This window comes from Drosophila yakuba, chromosome 3R (assembly GCF_016746365.2).
Source record: "Drosophila yakuba strain Tai18E2 chromosome 3R, Prin_Dyak_Tai18E2_2.1, whole genome shotgun sequence".
Lineage (NCBI taxonomy): Eukaryota > Metazoa > Arthropoda > Insecta > Diptera > Drosophilidae > Drosophila > Drosophila yakuba.
The window spans coordinates 17,847,067-17,873,307 of NC_052530.2; the positions used below are offsets into that span (position 1 = coordinate 17,847,067).

At 42.0% G+C, this 26,241-nt stretch overlaps 1 protein-coding gene across 1 annotated transcript in view; it reads left to right on the forward strand.

The window, feature by feature from the left end:
- Positions 1 to 26,241, forward strand: part of LOC6537301 (cGMP-specific 3',5'-cyclic phosphodiesterase) — a 45,220-nt gene that overhangs the window by 731 nt on the left and 18,248 nt on the right. The window lies entirely within an intron of this gene.

The following is a 26,241-nucleotide window of genomic DNA, read 5'->3' on the forward strand; positions in this document are numbered from 1 at the left end:
CAGAGCCACAGCACAAATACCACCGCAAATACGCTGGTACCGCGCCACCAGCTAAATATACATATATGCGAGCCCACACCCACACACTCGCACGCAATGATTAGCGTTCCCCAAATCCCCCAGAAATGTGCGAATTATGAAATATTTTACCCTTGAATGTCATACGTATTAGTATTAGAATAAGCGGCGGGGCGCCCAGCGAGCGTTACTTTTTAGCAAGTTTTTAATACCCCCCATGCGGTGGAAACGAGGGGTATGCCCAGTTTCAGAAGCCCTAGAACCAATCCAAATCGAAGCGAATATTAAAGTTCCATATTAATATTAATAATATATTCTTTTGGTATTCAGCATTACAGAAGGCGAAGAAAGTGGCCACGAAATATATCTATTTATATCAAGGTATCAGTTGCCAAGCCAAAGGCATTCAACAAAATCTTTAGCTTTTGAGGCCATATCCGTATAACTCAAGAATTAGTGTGCCTACATATTGGACATTTACTATGTCGTAATTTACAATGAGATTCTGTGGAAAACAATTAAAACGATTTGAGTTCAGCACATTGTCTACAATTGCCTTAGTAATATTTACAGCAATGTTCTGCCTTGCTTAGCAAAATGTAACAAATGCAATTTTATATTTAGATATTCATCATAGACTTCAGTTAAAGCTTTAATGTATATTAATGTATGCAAGAAAACGGAAGTTTCATTTATTAATTGCCAATAATGTTTAGAAGAAGCGTCTTCTGATACGCTCAAACGGTGGACAACCCGAAGTCGGGACACTTAAAAATAGAACTTAGAGTTCTTCTTGGGGCGTGCCATGGGGAATCAGAGGAGCATGGCCCCAAAAACTTTCCTGTGACGTGCCTGTGATGCCCCAACGCAAATGATTCGAGTGCTGCTCCAACGCATTTTGCCACTTTTCGTAGTGCGCGCAATTTTCTTCTCGGCCGCCCTTTTGGAGACCCGCCAAAGTGTCTGTGAAATCCATTAAGTTTTGTTTTCGTTTTTTATGAACAACATTGACTTTGTCAACGGTTCGTTCGCCAACATCCCCTGGACCCTCCCTCCCTCTCTTCCTGCCTCACGCACTTTTCCGAAGAGCAACTGTCTGAGCAAGTCTTTTATTTTATTTTAATGCCCTCTCCTTCTTGGCAACTCCTCGGCAGCTTCCCTTTGGTGGATTTTTTACAAAAATGTTGTCAAAATTTATTGACTCACTTTCGTCCTTGTATTATCCGGCTTTATCCGTCTGCTGCTGTCTCTTTGTTGTCACACCAGCGAGCGTGACAAGTTATTTCGAAGTGAACAGGAGCTTTAAGGGTCATAAACTGGGCTTTTCACAACTTTCAAGAACTCCAATTAGGTTAATTATTGTGCTGGCATGGCTACATACTCGTATGTGTGTATTATCTTCATGAAGAACGGCTCGTTAAATTATTAAGAAACTAATTGCAAAGTACAAACGTATTTTGCATGATTACACATCACAAAAATGCTTCGCCATTTTTAAATTATTTGCTGAGCGAGTTGTTATACAAATTTAAACAAAAAACTCGAGTTGCAGGATAAACCAAATTCTTCTTCGGTTGCCTCTAATGAAGATCCGTATTAGCTAAATGCCCGACGAGGATGTAAAGTAAATGGAAGAGCCGGCTAAAAGGTTTCAAAGTGCCGCTCCGCACCTGTCTTTAGTGTCTCGTGGGATTCCCCCTGTATTCTGTTTGTTTTTTTCTTGTGTAATACGTTTAAGGTTGGGGCCGCGCGGATTTATAGTATATGGAGTCCCGATTTTCGTGGGGACCGCTTATAAATAGTCCCCGTTCTCGGCGATTACCCATCGCATGCAATTTTTCCTGGCACTTGTTTGCCCTTCTCGGTCTCCGTTTGCTTCTTTGGGGCCGGGCACGTGCCTTTTACTTTGCGGGAAAAATGGAGAATTTTCGACGGAAGCCCCAGGGCCCAAAACTCGCTCTCGGCCATGTTTATGGCGTCTGCCGTTGACTGACGTTCATTGGCTTTTGTGCGGATATTTGCTTTTGTTATTATTCCGCCATTCTCGGGCGTCCGTGTCCTTCGTCCTTCGTCCTTCATCATTGGCCATAAAACGGTGTCTCCGAGCACATTTCGCTGGTCGCGTCGGCATCTGCGTCTGTTTTCCAACCTTGTCTCAGAATTCAGGACTCCATTTATTCATCTATCCGTTCATCCTTCCTCCATTTGTACAAGTTTATTTTGTTCCCGAAATTCTCTGGCATTCTTTGCAATTCATCCTACTGTTTGTTATCGCTATGGGACTGTCCCATCCTTTTTTACCCCTCCTCCAGAGCTCCTTCTTTCCTTCCTTTTCCGACTTCATTTAATCAGCAATTCATTTATTTAAACGCTTTCGAGAATATCATTTTTGTTTATTGATTGAAACTGAGAGGCATGGTTTTTAATGGAGGGTCAAAAAAGGAGGCGCGAAGGACACGCCATCTGAGCTGAAACAGTCACTAATTTGATTTGTTGCTTTCAAATTAGAACACAATTAGTTATGAATCCATGGCTACTAATTACATTTGGCGTCCACTTTGGACAATTTATGCTTTTCCCAATTAAGCGGAGTCTGGAATTTGCTGAAATATGCCCTATATTTATTAGCTTATTTGTAATAGTTCATTTATTACAAGGGTCTGTTACTGTTGGTCATAAATATTTTGCAAGAAATAGTGTTGGTTTAAGTTAAAGATTTTTTATGGTAGTTTAATGGTAGAAACAACGATAAACAAATTTTGATGCCTTAAAGATAATAGTTTTTTTTTTTTTTTTTTTTTTTTTTAGTTTTTTTTTGTTGTATCGTACATTTATTAATTTAAAATCTGTCCATGTGGACAGATGTAAAACTTACTTGAAAACTTTATGGAGGTGCAAGAAATTAGTTTGAAACTAATTAACTTTTCCCAATATCTTCGCAGTGAGAAAACCGAAAAACTGGCACAAAACAAAAATTGGTATGTCACGTTACGTATACGCAGCGTTGCCATTTAAAATCGCTTACAAACTACGTAAACAAAATTTGGGAATAAAGGGGGAAGATGTAGTTGGATCTATTAATAGCTGGCCCAAAGGATAGTTGTAAACTTTTCGCCCAGCTGCGATTCTGTGCAAAAGACACTATCGAAGACGGATGACACGGCCACGCCCCCAATCGGTTTACTTACTTTTTTGGTAAGACGGGGCATGCGATTTTTCTGCAGCTGTCGTCGGACTTTTAGCTGCCATTTGAGGGAAGAAACCACATCGGCGGGGAAAAAATAACATTCCCCGTTGAACGAGATGGGGGAAAACTTCACCGTTAGCCGTTTTGTGCGGCGCTTATCCGTCTTAGCCATTTTGAGTCCCGATTCAGCCGCCACTCGCCGATATTTTTCGCAAAGTTTTGGCCACGTTTACACGGTTTCCTTTCCACCAATTCTTCCTTGGCCACTGTGGCTTTTCGCCGGAAACAACACACGAGTGCCGCTGCGATAACGGGTGTGTGTTGGCCAAGTTCGCTTGCTGCTCGCTCCCATGGCGAAAATTATTGTCTGAGGTTGTGTCGCTGTACCACTAACGCATAAATTTGACTGTCGCACATATCCTGCGGCTTCGTTTCGCTTTTCCCCATTTTCCCGCATTTTTCTCCGTTCTCTCGCATATCCTGTTACCGCTCTGTGTATGTTTTTGCCTTTGTTTTTTTTTTCTATTGTTCGGTCCTTGCCTTTTAGTTTTTTTCTAGCATTTAAATGCTCTATTTTTAGACCACAACACTTTTATTTTTGGTTCATATTTTTGTACTCGTATTTGTGGGCCAAAAAGTCAACTGTATTGTTTTCACATCCTACTGCTTGTGTGTGGGTCAAAGCCGAATTGTATGGAAATGCGAGTTGCCAATTAAAAGCTTGCGACTTTGCTTTGCTCTCGACTTCGCTATCGATTATATAATAATAAACCTGGCGGGCCACGTGGCGCCTGAACTTGCCACGTAATTATACTTTCATGTGGACGCAACTGCCAGTCGCTGGAACTCGTTATGGCCAGGAGGCAATTACGAGTAATTTTAATAACATAGATTACGCATACGCCCCGAGTGCCACTCGACGGTATCTGAAATGGGTCATGGCACGGAGGACAATGGAAGTTGCGTTTGTTGTTTCCGTATTATTTGTATTTCTAAATATTTAAAATTTCAATTAGAATCGCAATTATTATTGATACATGAACACCATCAATCAAATTACCATATTGTGCGTTCACAGCGTTTCGGAATTGATGTCAGCATTAAATCTGCACAACTATTCCGATTATATATTCCGTTTGCTAAGCTGTGGAATTTAAAGTTCCGCATGAAATTCCCCCCAAAATGCGGTGGGCCAGGGACTTAAGCCAACGAGAAAACAGGTTTTAATTAAACTGAGACTGGGGTTAAGCTTGGAAACTGTTCACTTTGGAGCGCGAACACACTCATGCGTTCAAGCGGACACTTAATTACTTAGCACGACTTTCGAGGAGCCCCACGTAGTGATGGAAAACGGTTAGCCGCATTTCAAGACACGCCCACACACGGCGAAAAGTCCTTTCGGGAGACGAGTAATGGTGACCGAGCAGCGTCGGCATAATTAAATTATTCCACAACAATTGCCGCTGGAACAAGAGTCGCTCATTGAGTTAATTTGCGACAAGTCGAGGTGGTGATGTCGACGATTTCACTGCCGCCAAAGTTTCTCGCTGTCCTTTCGCTCTGACTGTTGGTCATTTGGCTGAACTTTACGCAGAAAAAGGATTAATTAGGATTAAAAGTGTGCCGAGTGGTTGACAGAAGCCCAGCACGGTTAGCCCTCGACTACAAAAAGCCCGACGGTGGCCTCAAAAAAAAAAATAGCGGGAAAACTCGGAAGGAAAATAAAGCAAAGTAAGGTACAAGTGGCTGGATGCTTTCTGGCGGTTGGCGTAATCGTGCGGCATAAATAAAGTCAACCAGTTGGCCAACAATTTCAACTTGGCTGCTTGGCTGAAGATGATTTCTCATTTTGTGCATGGCGCATTTAATTAACATAATTCGATTTAATTCTGGATTCCGCACACCGCCGGTTTCTGTTCGACTCTTGCATTTAAATGAATTTAGCATAAATTACAATTTATTACACAGGCCCGATTAATTTCGGTTGTTTTGCATTTCGTGTTCTTGCTGCTTGGCCTTGTTGATCTTGCCCAATTTAATTGAATAACAATTTCGAAATTGGCTTATAACCCACTCAACCCACCTGACCAACTCGTTCCGAAGCTCAACGCTCGTCCCTTACCGAATTCAATTAAAACTAACAGCATTTATCGGTTTTCAATGCAATCAGTTTGGATGGGATTTCGTGTCAAAAGTCTTCACCTGGCGATATCTGAGTGCATGACATGGCTGAAATTGAAATCACTTTTATGGCAATAAATAAATAAGTTTAGTTAAGCTTTCGAATCCCCTGCCAGCTGCCCGTTCCCATTGAAATTATTGATCCTATTGACGTTTGAAAACATGTACACATTTCTAAACCTTTTTTTGAATCATGCATTTCGCTTTGAATGATCCAACAAAGCGTCGCTAATCTAATGAAATCATTTCCATTTTCATTTCCATATTCATTTTGCTGACATTAAAGTTTTAAAACCCCGAATGGCTTTGGTCAACCCTTTTGCGTTTTCGACCTTTTCGCAGCACTGCCAGTAATATTAGTTAATGCCCTGCTGCGGTCGTCCATGCGGAATTGTTATTACTTAAATGGCCTATTCATTCCGGTTTCCCCTTTTTGCGGCTAAATAGTTTGTAGGGTAAAGTGGATGTTTTAGTACTAACAGAACAGAACTAACAGCCTTATCATACAAACTATAAATATAATAATATAAAAGTACAGATTTATACAACTTCTAAAACATACGAGAACATCCAGAGCTTAGAACAGTAGGATTCCTAAGATAACCAATTTTTAATTTTAGCATAATATTGATTTATTCAGTACTGAATTTTAAGTAGTTATACTGGAGGTTTGAAACTTTTTCACATGCTTACGAATCCCTTGAATACTTTTAGTTTTAGGGTATCTAATCCGTTTATCCCGAGTTAACTTCAACTGCAGAACGCATTTGTTTGGCCAGCAAACTGAGTGGAAAAACTTTTAACTAAACCCCAAGTACCTACACACAAACATGTACTATGACGAGTATAACTGGGTGGCGGAGGCTGGAATACGCTACTAGGAAAGCTGAAAATTGTGAAGTGTAAGCAAATTGTAAGATATGCAAGGGTTAGGGGAATTTCCAGCTTTTTGGCCACGGTTTCAGGCGAACGAACACGACTTCCAAGTAAATTCACACGAATATATGAATATTTCATTTGGCAAATGTAACTAAATACAGGCCAGGCCGCAGGACATGTCTCTCATCTTCGCTTCGCCATCAAATCTGCCAAAGGACATGTGTAAAGTGTCAATGTGTGGGTGGGTGTGTGTGTGTGTGTGGGTGCTTCTGTTTGCAAACTGCGGCTTTGCAATTGAATGCGAGGGGCTGCTTTTCCATCTTGGTGCTCGCTTCCTTCTGAGGTCTTGAGTCGAGTGGATCTCCTTGGGTTGCCATAAACGCTGCTCGCTGTTTATGCTAAAAATCTATGCCACATTAGTTCGTTGCCATCCAGGCAAAAGTTTGTTGTCGTTCGTTTTGTTTCGAGGGTCATGTTCGGGCTGCCGCCGTTGTTGCGCTTTTGTTTGGCCCATGTTCTTGGCTTTTTGTGCGGCGGTGAAGAGGGCTTGAGGTTGGCAGCGAGCGAAAAGGAAGCCGCCAGACAGACAGACTGCCAGACACACATTCAGTTAGTCAGGAAGGACAGGGGAAAATAAAGGGGAATGCACTCGGAGAAACCGCGTCTTTATTAGTTGGATTTAAAATCAGTCATTTTATTATCTAATTCATAAATATCCAGAGAATGGAACATCTTCGACAGCGAAACAAGTTAAAAGCATCTAAGAACTATACAACTACTATAATTGAGGCTTGTTGGGACAAGACGTATTTATAGAAATATATTTCGTATTAATAATTTATCTTATAGTGAGTTCTATGTGTTTTTAAAAGTGCAGGCACAGATACGATTTTGTGACTCGGCAAGGCCACACAAATGGGACAAAAGAGCATCAGCGTAAGCGGCCATAAACATTCTCCTAACAACATGCAACAATGTTCACGTAATTATGCGCCCGAGTCCTTCTTGTCAGGACAGCTCATGTTGATGCTTAACTTTGCTCCGTTTTATATCCCTGCTCAGGACCTGTTCAGGCCCTGCAGCCTGCAAGTTGCTCCGAGTTGAGTTATTATCTCCGCCCTTCGAGGACCTGTACGTGTGTGTGGGCGTATTATTTCTAACGCCCAAGCACCTGAAGCTACGGACCACACATAACACTAACAGCTTGCCAACTCTGTGTGCTAATTAATAACCGTAATTAAGTTGACTTAATCTAAATTGCCGTTTTTGCATTCCTCTCTTGATAAAATGTGCCACAATGTGCGATTAATGTGGGCTATCAACTTCAACTTTCTGTGCTCACTTAACAGTTCTTTAAAGCCAAACTTAAAGCCACTGCAAAATGCAAATGCTGAAGATAGAATGGAATGGCTTTTAGCCTCATAAATTTGCGATGAGTATTCAAAGCCCGCCCCCACGGAAAATCATGGCCACGGGACTTTCGAGCAGGTCTACTCCTGGCTGCTGCACACGTTGCGTATGAGCAATTAAACGGAAACGCGACCCTTGTCACGTATGCGCCATGTGACACTAGTTCCTTGTGTTTAATTACAGTTTTTATGGCTTCAATGGACACGAAAACCGATTCGCGACCACATTAAACGGCTGAAGGGTCGAGGCGAACGGCAAAAACTGACTAACGTCCAGTTTTCCAAGGGACTGGGTATGGAAAACAGAAGCATGCAATGGAAAGGAAATTAATTACTGCCGGAAAAGAGAAATGGAAATGGGGGCTTGGGGAAGTGGCGCCTGAAAGTATGCCTCAAGTATTGGGCAAACTTTAAGGCACCGGGCACGTGCAAGGCGGGGTTTATTGGGGAAGAAATATCTTATAAAAGTGAAAGAAATATTGCTTTTACTTGAGCACACAGCCCAACTGCACACCTATACACCCACACAACCACCCAAACACACGGTGCTACACCCACGCACACAGAAACAAACATGAGCAACAATAAACGTGTGCATAAATTTCGTGTCGAGTTGCGATGTGCACGCAATGCGGGGGGATGGGGGGCTAAAATAAGGAATGGCGTCAGCCAACATTTGAATAGCACGCACACACGCATATGTCTCGACGGCATTCGGTACAGTGGGCACCCGCTAGGCAACCCGGAAATGCCAATAGCATCGGTCATGAACAAAAAAAATCCCTTTGAATGGCTGAACTATTAACGTACCTGCAAAATAGATATTGAATTGTAACAACCTAAATCTAATTGTTCAAGTGCGCTTACAGTTCCGTTTTTCATTGGCAAGTACTCACTGTAGGAGCTCAATAGTTGAATATTCTTTTACGTGCCGTTGCCACCGTCACTGCTGTTTGCCTTTCCATTTTACTTTGCGCTTGTTATCGTCACTTCTGGATTCAATCAATCTTCCTTCTGCGGCCAGCAACTCCAGCACGCACCGCCAGCTGAGTGCCACTCTCAGTCGGCTTGGGGCTGCCACGCGGCGTATGCGTAATGTGTTGATATTTGATACACATCTTGTCACTTTAAAGGGAGTTCGCTGGGAACCGACAGCGTCGCTTATTTCGGCGAGGGCCTGGGCCAGCCCTTTCCCTTTGGGTGGACAAACAAGATACTAATCTATTAGCTGCTAATCGTTTATCCATATGTAAATTGACTGCCCAAAGGGCAATCATCATGGGCCACATTCGACAATCTCAAATATTTGACTTGTGTAGGTGGAAGGAAGCCATTGCTTGGACAAGGATAAGCTTCCATGCTTTCATTACCCGCAATATGGCAATATGTGTGTCAATGTTTGAGCTGTGGTGCAAACGATCCCATTGCAAGCCATTTATAAGCATTTAATACTTCTTTTCAGGGAAAAAATTAAGAAATTCCTAAATTTGAGGGATTTACTTTTCACCGAAAGAAAAGGGAAAAAGGCCATAAGCGTATCTGGTTGCCTATTCATGTTAGTGTCCAATAAAATTCAGAACTCCCCAACCACACATAATGCCGACAATCAATCTGTGGCCCGCCACAACATCACAGGCATGGCGAATGGAACGTAAATCATAGAAATTGCACACACTCGTGGAAAATGTGCGAGCAGATTTTTCAAAGCATGCAATTTACTCGTAGTTTCATGTTTTTGTTCCACTACCCTATCGCAAAGTTACACGGCAACGCAAGTTTGCCTAATGGTCGAAATTAGAAAAACTGAGCTACTCAGCAAATGGCGGGATTTTAATATTCACTTTTTTCTATGAAAAGAGTCGGCCTCGTCCATAATGTATGCTATGAATTGTGTGCGCTTGTGGAGCGTAAAAATTGAAATTCCTGCGCTGCCAAACGCAATATAGAAGCAATTTCATTTCATTCATAGTTGATAATACCATCGAGGCGGAGGAGCTGAGGAGCTGAGGGATTCGGCCTGGTCACATAAATAGTTGGCGTTGCGGTTGGCTGGCCAGCAGGGCGTATGAATAATATTTCTGCGGCCATATGTAAGCAAATTCGGAACGCAGTCAAGCCTGCAGTGTATTACTGGACTCCTTGTGACCGCAGCTAAAGGGCTTTTTCTTAGAAATGATATTTTTAAACGATGAATAGAAACATTGTAGTTTCTTTTCCGGGAACTGCCACGCAGTTAGGTCTCTCAGTTGCCACCATTCAATTTCGAACTCGATCCGGTTTTGATTCCTGTGCCCGGGGAAATGCAAACATTGTCGGCATGCAAGAATAACATTTGCGAAGTGCAAGGCGAAAAACAAACGATTGGGAAATAGGAATTGCTGGAAGAGAAATCAATGGAAGGAACAATCAATTTAAAAGTTTTATGTATGTATATTCAACTGATTTTGCGACACGTTCAGCATTCTAATTGAGTTTTCTTATCGGAGGAGCGCGGGCAGAATATTCCATAAAATAGCATTTGTTGGGGGAACAGACCCCGCACAATAAATATGCAAAACGCAAACGATTCATATTTTTCAAAAGCAGAAGCCAGCAGAAACGGACAGAAGCGAACTCCTGCCAGGATTCTCACACGCCGGAAAATGTGACAGAAGAGTGACAGTGCTGTGGCATCTGATTGATATGCAGATGGTGCGTATACGTGTTCGAATACATATATCCAGCACTCTGGAAAAAAGAGAAAGCCACTGTGAAGGGACAAAACTAACGTAAACACTTGACATGACAGCGGTTAAAGATAGTGAGACGGATGTGGCAAAATCAACAAAGAGCCATCAAAAGAAACAGAATCCGCTGATGGGAAAATTCGTGTCAAGCACATGGCGATTTATGCAAAATTATGTATAACCCCACAGACACACTTTATTAGAAGCCCACGCCACTTTTAAACCATTTAATTGAGGCGAATCACGCGCTTGAGCTCTAAAATCTGTGGAATGCGTCAGTTGCGCATCTCATGCGTAAATTGTTTGAGCCGAAACTAGCAAGCATTTAGCACCATTTCTCACACCTCCTATGATCACCATAAAAATACAAACATGCCGAATATTTATCAAAAAACGTGCGCTTGTATAATCAGAAATTGGTACAGCCAAGTGGGAAATGTTTGAACGCTTTTGCGACAAGTCAGCTCGAATATTTTCATATTCGTAATTTGCTCGGGGCCTTTGCGACATGTGTAAAAAGTAGTTTTGTCTGCTCAAGAACATGAAGGTATATGTAGCTACACGAACGATTAGTAACTACAGAATATGGTTTAGCTCTTGGGAGTTTCTATGGATTTGTGAGCAGAGATACTCGTTTTAATATGGATTCAAATATGAACAGCATAGACTTTAAGACCTTAGTATTAATCATGACTGGGTCTAATGTAGTTTTTCTAGGTTTATTATATGTAATTAGTGATGCTTTAATATATTTCTGGTCAGAAAAGATTTAAAAGTATTATCAATATTATTATAATAAAACTAATATTTGCGAGAAAAGTTTGGAAGAATTACTTTTAAAGTTGTTATAACTTCAAGGACTTCATTAGGCGATTAAAATCCTTACTCTAAGTTACATTTCGAATACCTTCAGCAATTGCCCCGGTTACACCTGGTTATGTCACTGTGACAAGCTCCCAAGTGAACTTATGGCCGATTGCCATTGCTATTGTTGCACCTCTGCCAAGGATGTCTGCGAAGGTGCCAGATTGCAACTTGTCCTGGGTGAAATATTGGAGCTTTTTACTTCAGAGCATGCAGCATTTGACAATTTATTTGCCAAAGTTTGTAAGCGCGTTTTTGGCACAAATTGCTCTGATGTTCTGGCAATTCGTCAAACAAATTTGGCCAGCACTCGAGTTGCACTCGGCTTACTGGCAGACGTATTCGAGGGGGCATTAACACATCAGTGTTAAAATTTAACGACCTATCCTGGCAGCAGCTCTCGACGAGTGAGTGGAAGTGGGTGGTTTTGCGGCCATAAAAGATGGCCGGATGTTGTAAAATATCCGCCATGTACGAGGATACGGAAGAGCGACATTTGTACGAACAGCCGCGAGGGAAACCAGCTTGGGAACTGTTTGTCTGCTTGCGCGGCCTTATAAAATTATATGCTCGGGCATCAAAATTTTTATCGTTCTTCGGTTTCGAGCTCAAATATAATGAAAACATTGCAAGCTACAAGACGCCTGCCCAAGTTGGCTTAGAGGTGCAGTTTATATCGGCTGCCTTGGACTCACGTATGTACATCCACATCTACACAGTCACAGTTACAGTCACATCCACAACCATATCCGCATCATCATCATCTTTGGTTATCCGCAACGATGATTTAGAGTGGGTTGGAGCAGACTTGACAGCCTCCTTCGTATCGATTTGGTCGGTTTGCCTGCATGTTTGTGTATGTGGCCTTTCTGCAATATTTATACAAGTTACATCCCGAATGTAAGTCACTTGCAGCTCGTTCCGTTTGGCAGACACCTGCGGGCTACGTGCTGGACTTTTGAATGCGGCAAACACTGACTTTTATTAAGTGTCACGGGAATGGCTAAGTTTTAGCTACATCTTTCTCTGTATTTATCTGGCATACTATCCTTACACTTTCCTACACTCCTTGACAGAAGTAAATTAAAGAGATAGTTCCGTCGCCAGAGTCTCGCCGTAAATATTTGAATAAACCATGAACCAGCCAAGTTATTCGCAAAAGCACAGCCATATATGGCAATGTAAATATGCGTATTAGCACCGCCACGTGGAAAACATCCTCAAAATGCAAATATTGCACTGTCTAAAGGAAGCTGCAGAAATGCTTATAAATATTCAAAAAAAAAAAATGTTGTAAAAATGCACAATGACCAAATCAATGAATATTTTGTATATTTATAAAAATAAGCAAGAATTGTAAATTTCTTGTGCTATTTTGATTTTAATGTCGCTTAGTGAAGTTTTCACTGTAGCAACACTCCTGAGATATGGAAAATACCTTCGCTGTCACTCCTGCATAAATGTGCATTAAATGGAGACTGAAAATCTCTTGCATTCCTCAAATATTCATAAGGCAAACAGCTAGTAATAAAATGGAAACTCGCAGCTGCATTCCGAAAGCTTTGCACTTTGATGAGCTTGTCAGAGGTCCCTGAGGCAGAAAGTAACAGCTACGAAGTGGCAAAAGATGCGGAAGACAGGGCCAAGTCAGCGGGGTGAGGGGTACCACAGTGGCCAAGGCAACCTCAAATTATCCATCAGCAGCAACAAGTGAAGCTGCAGTTCGGGCTTATTAAATTTTCACCTTCCATCTTCCACCTTCCACCTTCAGCTGCATTGCAAGGCTAGAGCAGTCCGAGAACTTTTGCCCTTTCCGCTGAAAAAACAATTGAAACTAGAGACTCCTCATACGCCCTGTTGTCCGAGCATCTGACTTTGTAATACCGTATTCCTTTTTGCCCATTCGCGTTCATGGCTTACACGGTCCCGACTTGTTCGTGTTCGTGTTGTAGCCGTAACCAGCAGCTGCTGTTACCTATCCGGATCAGGCTACTGGTTTGTGCTACTGTGCCTCGTTCGGTTTCCGGATTGCCATTGTAAAACTTTTGCGCCAGTTGTGCAATACATAAGTTGGGCCATTTTAAAGCGAAGGCTGTTACAACTTGAACACGGAGCTTGGTAATGGATAGCGCGCTGTAAAAATGGTGGCAAAAAAGAGAAAGAAGTCATGTTAGCAGGGGATTGACTATAGGGCCTGTACAAATACCGTGATGTTGCCAAACGGGCACCAAAGTTGCGAAACAAATTTTGGAAGTGGGAAGACAAATAAAATATTTATTAAAATCCAAAAAGCCAAGCACGGCATCTCTCGAGGCAGAGTCCCTTTAAGTTTACTTCGCGGGCTTTCCTCTCAAATCCATTATCAATATTATGGATCCCAGATAGCCCAACTTAATGTTCGCATGGCAGTGTGGACACTAAAATACGAACTTTTTCTTGATCCGCTTTTCTCAAGTGTCTCGCTTCGCTTCGTTTGGCTTGGGTTCCTATTTAATGTCGCCATAACATTGGCTGGCGATAATACTCACATATCGAGGTATATGACGCGAAATAAATATATCCTTAATGGCTGTCAATAGTGAAACATTCGTTTTCCGCCCGGAAAAGTCTCCTTCAGCTTTCAGGCAATTGAGCCACTGACACCGACACACTTAACTCAAGCATCCAAATGAAATCCAAATGGAGGTGAAAAAAGTGCAGGGCCAAGGGCATTCTAGTTGATTGCGATTAAATGAGTTGGAGCTGGGAAAAGTCTGCCTCAATTAGCTCGCATCAAGTGCAAACGAAATTCAACTTGCGGCCAGCAAGGGCAAATTTTTTGGCTTTAAACAAAACTAATTCGCTTAGCAACTTTTGCCTCAACGGAAAACTTCAACGCGTCTGTTGTAAATATAAAGTTATTTGGATTTTCGCTTTTCAAAACTTTTGCTTTTTATTAATGACCACCCAAGGCGATCACCCTCCAGCTGTCATAAACTATTCCTTTGATGAGCGACGGAGAGTGAATGGCAAAGAAGAATGCTGCATGCCACCAACATGCAACAGGAAATTTGGAAAAACTTTTCACACAGCCAAAGTTTGCTACAGGAATTTTCGCAACTCAGATTCGCTGTTTTCGCTTTTAATTTATTTATTAAAATATGTTTTACGTTACAAAGCCAGAAACTCGACAATGCCAAGACAATGCCTTTCTGCTGTCCGGAATCATTTCAGTTCGTTGTTGAGTTGGGCATTAAAGGCCACCAGAAAATGGGATAAAATTACCTCAGCTCCGGCAACAACTCAGGTTTAATTAAAGCGAATTGTGGCCATTACAATTATGCCATTGTCACGCCCCTCGGACATTCAATTCTAGTTCCCAGTTAATGCTAATCAGCTGCCGCAACCGACTGACGCATTAAAACGTGGTCAAGAGCGCATGGAAAATCATCTTGCGGGTGGGAAATTCCTTTCCCTTGGGGAAAAGGAACACAACAATGCTCGTTGTTGACCCAGTTAGATGCGCGGCTGCGATAAAATCGCCAGGAAACCGGGGGAGCTCACAAAACGCATAGACATGGAGACACATAAAAAGGCGATAATAACAGTGGTAGCAGCCATGGTTCAGGCCATGAAAACTTAAACAAGAATGCAAATCCACTTGACTTGATTGAAATCATAAAAGGAAAACCGGGAGCGAAACAACCGAAATTTGCCATGCAAAGGCTCACAAACTGGCGACATAAAAATAAAGGCAAGAAGGCGGTTCTCGAATACATCAATCATAAACGTCACACATGATATAGTACACAGGAATCAGCTCGAAACACTGAACAAAATTATGGGTTACAATATTTGGGGGTTCCTTTTTAATAATATTTAAGTTGGCTAAAAAAATTAAAAAATAAATCAATAAATTGCGTATTTATAATAAACGAAGTTTTAATTTAATTTAATTTAATAATGTCTGACGGAGATAAATTTCTTCAAGTGCACAAATAGTTGACACAATGCTCATACGCACTGTGTTGCCAACACACATTTATGTAGCATACTTTCGGGTGGCAAAGTTTGTGCAAATGATTTTCATAAATGAAATTTATGTACGCTAAAATTGTTTCGCCGCTTGGTGCAAAGAGCATAAAGCAGCTCACTTAATGCGCTGCCTGGGACTGGGACCGATGAAGTTTATGGAAGGGCGCGGCCACGCCCCCCGGGAAATGGCAAGGGGCGGTGGCCGAAAAAGGGGTTGGCATGACAAACGTGCCTTGGTTGCATGATAAATAGCAGCTGAGCTGCGAAGCAGGAGTGAGCAAACAAACTAACACAGTGCCGCAAACAAACTGACAGCAAAGGACACAAGTAGTTCGGAGGACTGTGGACCAGGACATGTCCTGTGGGATCCGTGGACAGCCGCAGCTGAGTGACACACTGACTCCTGGACCGGGCATAAATTCCAAATGCCAATTGGTCTGGTCTGGCATGGTATGGTCTGCTTCAGGTTCTGTTTGTGGTCCAATATGAAATTACACAATTGTTTATTCAGGCCCACCATCGCTGTGCAAGTGAATTTGTGGGCCGAGCGACATTTGTTAGGCTTTCGGCCCAGCTGATTTATGTTAATTAGCTCCACAATTAACTGGTCAGTGGCAGCGACAGGTCGGTAAATTGCATTATACCAATGGTGTTTGGCGTTATATATAAATGTTTGCCCGATAACAAGAAAAAAGATGAATGCCCCAAATTTGGCTTCGCTTTCGTCTTTGTCTTTGTGTCTTCTCCTTTCTTGCCTGCTAATGGCCACAGGCAGCCATAATAATCTTTAGCATTTATTTCGCTATTAATCTCAATCAAATTTAATGTTGTGCAAAAGTCTTTGGCTCATTTCTGGGAATTGTTTGGGTTTTCTGAGCGCCTTTGTTTTCTTATTCGGCTAATATGAGGCCCTTCAGTTTTATTGGCAACGCTTTTGTTTTACTTTGTCAGTTTAGCGCAATATGGTCAATTAATATGGCTGGATTGGGTGTGTTTCCTTTTTTTTAGACTACAGCTATATTTATATTTAAGCCATAGGAAACTCTGATCAGCTTTATGTTGTTTGTAAGCAGAGCAGAAACCGTTTTCATTCATGCAAATTTCTCTTTGAGCTTTTTCAAGGTAGAGATACCAACATTCCAAAAAGGAAACAAAACCCACGTGCACTGACTGCGGAAAATCCAGCTGGCCATGAAGATTGGCTAGAGGGAAATTTGTGCTTTTTGACTGGCTTGCTTGGCCAGAAATGGCTGGCCCACCATTAAATTAACCTTGACTTGGCATCGTGTCCATGGACACCTTCCGAATCGATTTGCTGGATGCTGACCATCGCAGGATGCTCCATGCTGTTGAATGTCCAATTACTGCTAACATGCATAAATCACAGCTGTCAATTATATTTTCGTCCTGCTTCCATCCATTATACACACGCATACACTCGCGCACTCACACATCCTCGCAGCCAGGACACTCGTGCATGTGTCATTAATGTGTGTTTCGCAGGCGGCAGCTGCGACACTTAAACACGAAGCCTAACTAACGTTTAATTAATTAATTCGCTTGTTATTCCTTCTACGTGTGGCACGAAACAAGTTTTTGTAAAACATTTATGCCCGTTTACCTACGGGGCACGATTTATGCCGCAAAAAATCACCCATGTATCTGCCTCATTCGCCGGTTTCCTTGGCAACTGCCGCACATGCGGCGTTTTTTGCAGATTTCATAAATTCTGCTCTCGTCCCGAATGGCAGAGAAATAAATCATAAAAAGATTTCACTGACATGCAATTCCCATATTTTCAACATTTCCTACACATTTTGATCAACACGAGTTTCGTTTTCGATTTCAATATTTACTGTGCCTTTTCACAATACAAGTTACATCGTGCGAACCAATTTAATTGCATTTTAAGACACACTTGCCATTTTCATGTGAAAAAAATATACAGAACTTTGGGGATTTGAGAAGCGGGGGAATAAATTTCATTTAATTATATTAAGTGTTATTCGATTGCGCAATATGCCATTACCGTATATTCTTAAATGCGAGCATGAGACAAAGGATTTAAACATATTATAAAGATATATATATACATTTATATATGAATTGGTAATTAATGATAATATAATATTTAACTGACTAGAATGGGGGATAACCATTTTGATAAAGTTAAAAATAATAAATGAACAACTTTAATGTGTATTTAATTGGTCTCTATATACATTTGCATATGTAATGAAGAGACGAAATATGCGAAAAATTCCATAAATACTTTTATATGTATTAAGAGCTCTTTCACAGTTGCCAATCGAAATCGCATTAAAAATCCCATTGATTTCGATCAAATGAAAAAAATGAAGGAAATGTAATGGCCTGCGTAACGCCAGGAAGTAATAAAAAAGTTTCACGAGATGACTGCTCTCATTTAATGCCAAGGAGCTTATCTGCCGCGTATTACAGTTTCATGCTGCCAAAGGATCTCTGAATTTTCCAGCATAAGCTCCCTCATGAGTGTGTGTGTGTGTTGGCCTGCTGGGAAGCAATTTACATTTACAGCGCCAACATTATAAGCATTTTAGCGACAATTCACAGTAATTATTGGTATAAAAATAGAAGGCACAAGCGCCTGCCAAATGACAAATCGATAAGTGGAGGAGAAGCTCCTTAGCTCACGGAACCTTTAAGCTCCAAGCGGCAAGTAGCGACAAGTCCCGAAATCAAGAACATACGATTCCGAGGAATATGAGGCGACATAAGTGCACCACCATCGTGGCTTTTTGCAAACGCAGTGCAGCTGAATAAGCTAATGAAGCCGCTTTTAAGCAGATAGAACTTCTTCCTGAATGTGCCAGAGATAAAATTTCAGGCGAAACGAAGAGTGCAACTGAACTGAGAAAAACTGTTAACAAAACTTCGAAAAAATACTTTTGGCATGTATATATAAATATGGTTTCCAGGTTATTAAAATATATTTTATTGGATTAAAGATTTGAGATATGTGATTAATTTCGTAACTAAAAGACCTTATGAGTAAATTTTTCTCAGCATGTGCGACTGACTAACGCGCAGCCCTGCTGTTTTATTAATGAAACACTACAGACGGCTGCCACTTAAAAGCTGCGAAAATCCCCACGAGAGCCAAAAACTTTCGGCAGCATTTAGTGGCTGTAGCTCAGGTGGAAAACGCTTTTAAAACTTTGCAGTTTGACCTTTTGTGGGGTGAACAATGTGGCGAGCATTTCATTATGTTGCCACGAGGCGACAGAAAGCTGATTAAAATTATACATTTATGGGGCACAAGTGTGCGAAGTGCAGAATATATCATCTACAATTTATATATATCTCTACTATTGCCAACACGGTACCCCGTGGCGTATGCGCAATGCTGCAAATCGCAAAAAAAATGTATTATTCAAATTCGTTGAATGACGAAGCGGCTGCGGTGGCGCGCAAAGACTTTAATTAGTTTCCAGCGATGCGGTATTGCGGTATAGCGGTCCTGCTTTGTCCTGTTTTGTGTCCTGTTTTGTCCTGATTCGTGTCCTTTCCACGTTTCGACCGCAGTTGTTGCGGTTCCCAAGCTCGGACACGCTAATGGCATTTCAATGTCCATCGCCCGCGGTTGAGTCATTGCGGCATTGATTGAATGATTGCATCAAAGTATTTGAATATGAAATAGCTAGCTCTGCTCGCCGACTAAAGTCGCCTTGTAAAGCAATTGCAAATTATTACGTGCAATAACTAGAAAATAATATAGTCCTTACCCTCAAATCCTTAACCTTCATTATCTAAAGATATATGACAAAAAACTTTGATTTGCTTGACCAAGTGAATGTGTTTGCCTGCGACATCAAAAGCATTTAATTCCATGTGAATACCTCCGAAAAGCCAATTAATTGCCGTCTTGACTTTGCTGAAGCTCAACGCCCTCTGGTCATAGACAAAGGACACGAATTGGGCTCAAGTCAGCTGTGAAAATGCTGGATAATCAGCTCAACTGATCCTTGGAATGCACACTTGCACACACACACACACATTCATGGTCGGTTAGTTCGGGTCATCCGGCTGTCCTTGGTTGCACTTGAATCGGTTTAGACTTAATTTTACCTTCGACTGATTCCCGTGATTGCATCCCACACAGATTCAGTTCAGTTTCGGAAAGGATTTGAATGCGGTAGTCACCGAGCAGGGATTCGCCTGGTAATCCCGGGCTAATGTCATTTGCAGCTTAGCTTTGGATACATGACAGCGGTATTTTGTCATTCGAGGAAATCAAAGGATTTCTCAATTGTTTCTGCTGAGTCAGTGAGTGTCTTAGGGTGCTTGAGTTATTTGCAGAAAATTCGACAAATAAAAGGGCAAAGCTCAGCCAAAAACTAAATGATCATTCTATATACTATATGGACTATATACTATATGGACTATATATAGTATATCGGAGTGAAGAAAAACTCGCTTCATGTGAAAAATGACAACCGTCGGCTGGCCGTGATTTGGTTTATGAAGCATTCACTGCGATGTGACAGCCCCGATGTCCTTGCCCTCGTTGAGTGTCGATATGGTAGTCGAGTGTGGGCTGAATAGTAATGAGTCAGAGTTAAATTGACATCGAGCATTTCTTGTGCCTGATGGCAAGCAATTAATGTGCTTTATGTCCTGTCATATTTTCTGTGGGGCCAACGAATCCTGACAGACGCTTCTTTATTCCACTCCAGTTGAGCTTCCAGTTTGATTTGGACATTGACATTGTCTGGCTTATTTTTTCGAGGCATAAAGTCGCTCGACTCCGAGAAAGTTTTCCAGTAGTACGAGTATCCGCTCCACTCACTAATCGAATTAAAGCTGAGGCGAAAACTTTTTACTGCACCATAAAACAATTTATTATTCAATATTTGTTTGGCCAAAGTTTTAATTGCAAAGTTTGGCTTGTGGGCAGCAAATTTGCTTACCCGTATAGTCAACAAGAATTAAAATTCGACTGAGTCCCGCCGCGAAAATGAGCCAATTAAAGTGCGGGAATATCCTTCGAGTGCCAGTGGTCCAACTCCAGTGGCCCAAAACAACAAGTGCGCTTAATCAATCAATGCAATCAGGCATAAATTGTCTTGAAACAAAGCCAGGGCTAAATATTGTGATGCCATTAGGAGCCACTGTCAATATACGTTTCCACATCGAGGTGCTGTGCCACCGGAAGTGGCTGGAGCGGAAACGGAAGCAGCTGCCGAGAGGCAGAGAAACACAAAAAGACAAAGCCAAAACCAAAGCCAATGCCAATGCCACTTAAGCTTGTGCAAACACAAATGCCTGACAGACTCACGCTGCCTCCAAGTGACGAGATATGTTATATATGGGTGGTGTTTCATATATGTCGATATACTCGCATGTGGACTGGTGATGGAGTGGCGTCCCATCAGAAGACAGTCTTCAACGGCCCCTCAATGGTGTGTTATCAAATTATGCAGGAACGTTATTATTGCGGCTTGTTTCGTAGAATATTTCGTGTGTTTTCGATGGCAAAATTGAATAACAAACACGCCGCCAGACAAAGTGGTATTAAATTGCCACTTCAAGCTCAAAACCTCAACGCACGAGGCACGACCGTTTTGGCTCGATGTGTGTCACATGAGTGGAATGAAATCGGTTTCACTTCAATTCCTCACTTGAAACGTCGGAAATCATATTTAAATTGTTTAATTTGGCAACGGGAGGCGCCGTGGCAGTTGAACTTTGATCTAGGACCGTGACTTTTTTGATCTTGGCCGTGTATTATGACTTTCTGAATAAAGATTAGCAGCAATTTATGAACAGCTTTATGAAACCACATATAATATTTTTTTGATTTTTTTTTTAGCATTTTATATAGATGGGTAAAACTTTGATGTTGTGGCAGTAAAATACTTTCCAAATCATTAAAATAGATCAAGGTATTTACGTATTTACGTATTTTCAATTGGTTAATGTGCAGGCTTTGTCAACACAGCCAGTTTGAGCATTGATAAATCACTATTCTCTAAGAGCTTATATCTGGCCAAGACCTCTCGCAGTTCGACGGCCTGAAGTGGCCATTTTTCCATGGGCATCTCCACCAAGTCCTGGCCACCAAAGTGGATGGCTGGCCACAAAGAGGCCGGCACACAATGCATCCAGTGTCGCGCCGTCGCATTCACTTTGTGGCGATGCCGAGCGGTTTTGTCGCCGCTGCATTATTCTGTCAGCGGGCCACTAGTCTCAGTCAAGATTGTTGACATTTATGCGCCTTGTTTGCCACGTTGTCCTTGTTTGGACCCGGTGGACTGGAGCACTGGTGAGCTGGTGAACTGGTGAGCTGGGAGTCAAGAGGTCCTGTCAGAGAGGCTTAAACTCGGAGCGTCTGGGATTGCAGTGCCAAGGAGCTATGGAGGAGAATGCTAAAAGTTAAGTGGTAAATTGGTTATTGTGTTGCATTAATGGACGGACACTGCACCAGAGAACCGACCACAACCAGCCGCTGGCATTCACTTAGCTTCTGCCTTGGGTTTCGGTCTTGAAAGTGGTTTCGCTCCTGGTCCTGACTCCTTGATTCTTCCCGCTAGCGTTCCCTGTTGAATCTTTTAATTAAGGGCGAATTCCTTGAAGCATCGCAGACTTACTTTGTCCTCGCCATGACTTTGTTTCGGGGCAGACGAAAGTTTTTCAATTATTTTGCCATGACTAGATTTCAGCTTGCCAGCAACCATGAAACAAAAAAGAGTGCAGAGTTTCTGTGGACGCGACAAGTATTAATGACGATTGAGCGGGTGAAAAGTTGATCTGTTGAAAAGCTTTTGGCGATTTGAATTTCCACTCTGAAGTTGACACGTTTTCGAAAAGAATACTGTGGCTAGCCAAGGAATTTTGTGCATTAGACTGCGTCCATTCATCATTTTGTACGAAATTACATTTTAATTGAATTTTATGGTTTGTTAAATGACCCACAGGCAAATGTATATTGGCAGCCAAGGATTCTTGTGCGATGTTCGAAGGAATTTAAAGTGAACTCTGAGGTAAACCAATTTTGTGGGTAATGGCTCAGCAAACAGTGAACAATGGAATACTATTTAAATAAATAAATAAATGCTCTGCAACGAAGTTACTTTCATGGTAAACATTCAGTTGCTGCCACTGACACATGCCTCGAAATCAATGCAAAGCAAACAGATTCCCCAATTTTCGATTGCAGTTTTTCCCCAATAAATAACACATTTTTGACATCTGCAATACGAATGAGAACACGGCCACTGACAAAATATTCCAATTTGCATGCCCAGAGCAAACATTTCCGAATCGACAGAAGAATTTCTTGCACAATGAAAGGCAATCACAGGGTTTGGTTGAATGAAGTCTCCATGTCATGTCATTCCATTTGTGGCAGGCAGGTAAACATTTCGACTAATGCCCAAACCACTTGAATGGCAACTTCAGATGGATTAGATGTCGACTTCTCCGAAAATAAACTGTAATCCGAAATATGTCATCTGAAAGTGCAATTAAACTGAGCAACTTTACAGAGAAAAACACACTGAACTTCTAGTTAAGTTGCTTTAAATGTTTCCATCTTTCGGATGCAGGATAAAAACTATGCGCCTCTAGTTGAAGGTTTTTCAAACCATGCATTTCTAGTTGAAGGTTCCTCGAACTATGCGAGAAAACCAGGCAATTATTATGCAACAAGTATTGTCTAAGAAAATGTTTCGGGGAGGCCATGCTCATGTGGGAAATGTAAATTTTGAATTACCACTACATGAACATGACTTTGAGAGGGGGAGGGTGGGTGTTAAGGGAGCTGTCAGCAGCAGGCTTTTCCAATCCCTCCCACTTCACCATCTCATTTCGCCTTGGGCGCATTTTCCACTGTTAAGCCAAAAAGGCAAAATGTCCTCTGGGAAGAGGCAGCCGTTGAAAGCTTATAAAGTGCAACAGCAATGCGGCAGGCGGTGAGTGTATGTGTATGTGAGTGTGTGTGTGCATAAAGCCACTACGTGATTGTCCTGCCAATGCCTTAAACACAAAAGGGGGCTAGAGAGGGGCTGAAACTCGGCTGAAAAGGGGGGAAGGGCGCACAGTGGCGCCCAAGAGCACCGCTAAGCACCACTGATGAAGTCGCGTCCAAAATGCAACGTTGCAATTTGGCAAATTGAAAACACGAGGCTGAAGGTGCTGACATCGCCAGCTCAGCTGCACAGCTACAAACTAGCCACAAAGTTAATTTGCCCACTCCGTGCAATCCTTGAAAACAACCCACATCCCCTCTTCAACCCCAACCTTCCACCCCTCATTTTGGCCATTTCCATTGCACGCACGTCATGTAATAGGCACTTCCGCTTGCAAAATGGCTACACTGTGTGTGTGTGTGTGTGCTTGGAGGGGTGTTTGTGTGTGTGCACTGGTCGCCGCTAATTCCGTAATTTCAAACGTGCTGGCCCAGTGAGCCACCTCATTGCCGGCACCTAAACACTGAAAGTGTCAAGTGGTCTTACTTATCTTACTTTGTAAACAATGTTAAGCTCGTATTTAAAAGCCGGATCAGCTTTGGCTTAATTCGATATTATTGAAGATAAATCAACTCTAAACAGAATAGTTCTTGTAAATATAGTTTATTTAAAATGTATAAAGCATATAAACAGCATGATAGATTCTGCTGAAATCACCACTAAATTAAGAAAGTGCAAGAAGTATAAGACAGCTGCTCCAAAATATCGTATAAATTATATTAGAATTTAGTTTGACATACAAGTATAATTGAAAACAACTTTTATCAATTTTCATTTGTTATATAACAAGTTATGTTGTATATTTTTTCTTTAAACACATTTCCATTTATAACTCTTGAAGAAATGCCACACATACATACAATATGCAAATACAGGAGAAGAACTGCAACTCTGGCTATTATTACTGGTCAAAATGACGTTAATGTATATTTAAATTAACAAAGAAATGCTAATATTTTCTATGCATTTTCTGCGAGTGCCCCTCCCCTCCCCTCCCCATCCCCGTTTGCCTCTATTTATGGTCGCCGCTGGGCGAAGCAGGTGCGCTGATTGTGGGCGAAGGTGGTTTTAAGCCCGGCTGCTCAGGTGGGCAGCGGTGGCCGCAGGATGCGTTCAGTCATTTGCATGCCCCGCCTGCGGAAAGTGACGTGGGCTGTACCGCAAAGCGTCCTGCAAACTGCATCCTGCAGGCAGTTTTCGGAGTCCTGTAAACAGGGAGAGCCACGGAGAGTCCTGCGCTGCTGACACGTTTGTGGCGTACTTTAATTAAAAATAACTGCCGCTGCCGCTGCCGCTGCCGGTGGGTAAATGTACATGACCAGCGAAGCCAACATACACACCGACTCGTATTTTTTAATTAGGGCAAATATGAGTGCAGCTCCTCATGCAATGTCTGTGTGCATTTGGCTGATTTGACTGTTGCAATTGGAAGTAAACACTGTTGAATTTAATGGGAGCTGCACTCGCAAATATTTCGCATGCCAGCAGGGCATTTCAAAAAGGTTTGGATGGAATGAAGTGGTACTAATTATTTTGGTGGTTTCATGCGAAAGGTGAAACCACAAAGTTCGTACAAAACGAAGGCCGTAAAGCAGCTCGTTAAATATGCATGAGCTCAGTTAACTTTGCATCGAAATGGTTTTCTTAACATTTAACACGGCACAGTTGTGGTCAGAATAGTAGTTTGTTTTATTTTAAACTCTGCATCCTTCCCTAGGATATAAGTTATACCTATAAAAGTAAATTCACTCATTGTTGAAGTGTTCAGAACAGCCTACGATAATCTCGAATATGTGGCGCCCCCGTGTGGGCTTTACCACTTTGTATGTCGGTGATTTCCGCTGCTCATTTCATTTCCGGACGCGAGTGCGTGACCCGCAGGACTCAGCTCTAATTTGCCGCTGCTCATGGCCAGCTCTAATTGCTGCCGTGGAATTAGGAAACAAACTATCTGCTGTAGGCATCCGGGGAACCACAGCGTCGGTGCTCCATTTGAAATTATGCAAATGTTTACTTGGTTGACGGACAGGCACTGGGACGTTGGCATTGTCAATTCCGCAAGGATTTCGGTTGGGTTAGGTGGTTGGTTGGGTTGCAATTGGATGGAACGGGCTGGAATGGCTTCAATGCTGCGCTTTGCGGTAGCTAAACGCTTTGGCAAATGCAGATTTTGCATGTGTTTAATTACTTCTAATTGTTTGCATTTTGCAGTGAAATATTTGCCTACTGCAGGCAGTTGAGTGAATTTTCAGCTGGCACGCCATATGAGACTAATGCAAATTTGATGAATTCATAAACGAGTTTCTTGTTAAGCGTGATTTAAAAGAGGTGCGATTAAACACACTTTAATAATCTTTTCATTGAATATTTAAATCTGATGTTGCTCTTAATGTTTCGGCCCACTAAATGACATTTAATTCACTTGAAGTTTCCGTTTCCGTTTCCGCTGTAATTTATCAGCTTAATTCAGAGGAGTGCCAAAAAGCTTATAATTTCAGCGGCTGCCCCGGGTTGGTAACTTAATGTTCGATTTATGGCATTGGACCAAGGTCGCCTGGCCATAAAGGGGGTACAAAAATTTGCTTGCCAAAGTGCGCATTAAACTCTTAATCTTTAGTGTTGACATTAAATTTACAGTAGCAACTAAGCCGGTTCCAAGGGGCCAAGGGGCCAGAAGGCGGGGTTGGGATCGCCCACAAAAGCCGGCGAGAACAAAGCAATTTTACGGGCCACCCCAGGACATCGGAGCAAACACCAGGACAAAAACCCATCTGCCGAGCGGAGAGAGAGCGGAGTTCAGGAATTTATTACCCAATTTGAAATTGCAAACGAGTGCGTGATAAAGTCCTGGATCTGCTGGAGCTGTGGCTCTCCCCCTGGTCTTGTGTTTTATTCAAAACACCATTGTTTATGTGGCAATGGTGTATGGAGGACAAGCAAGTGCAGGATGCATA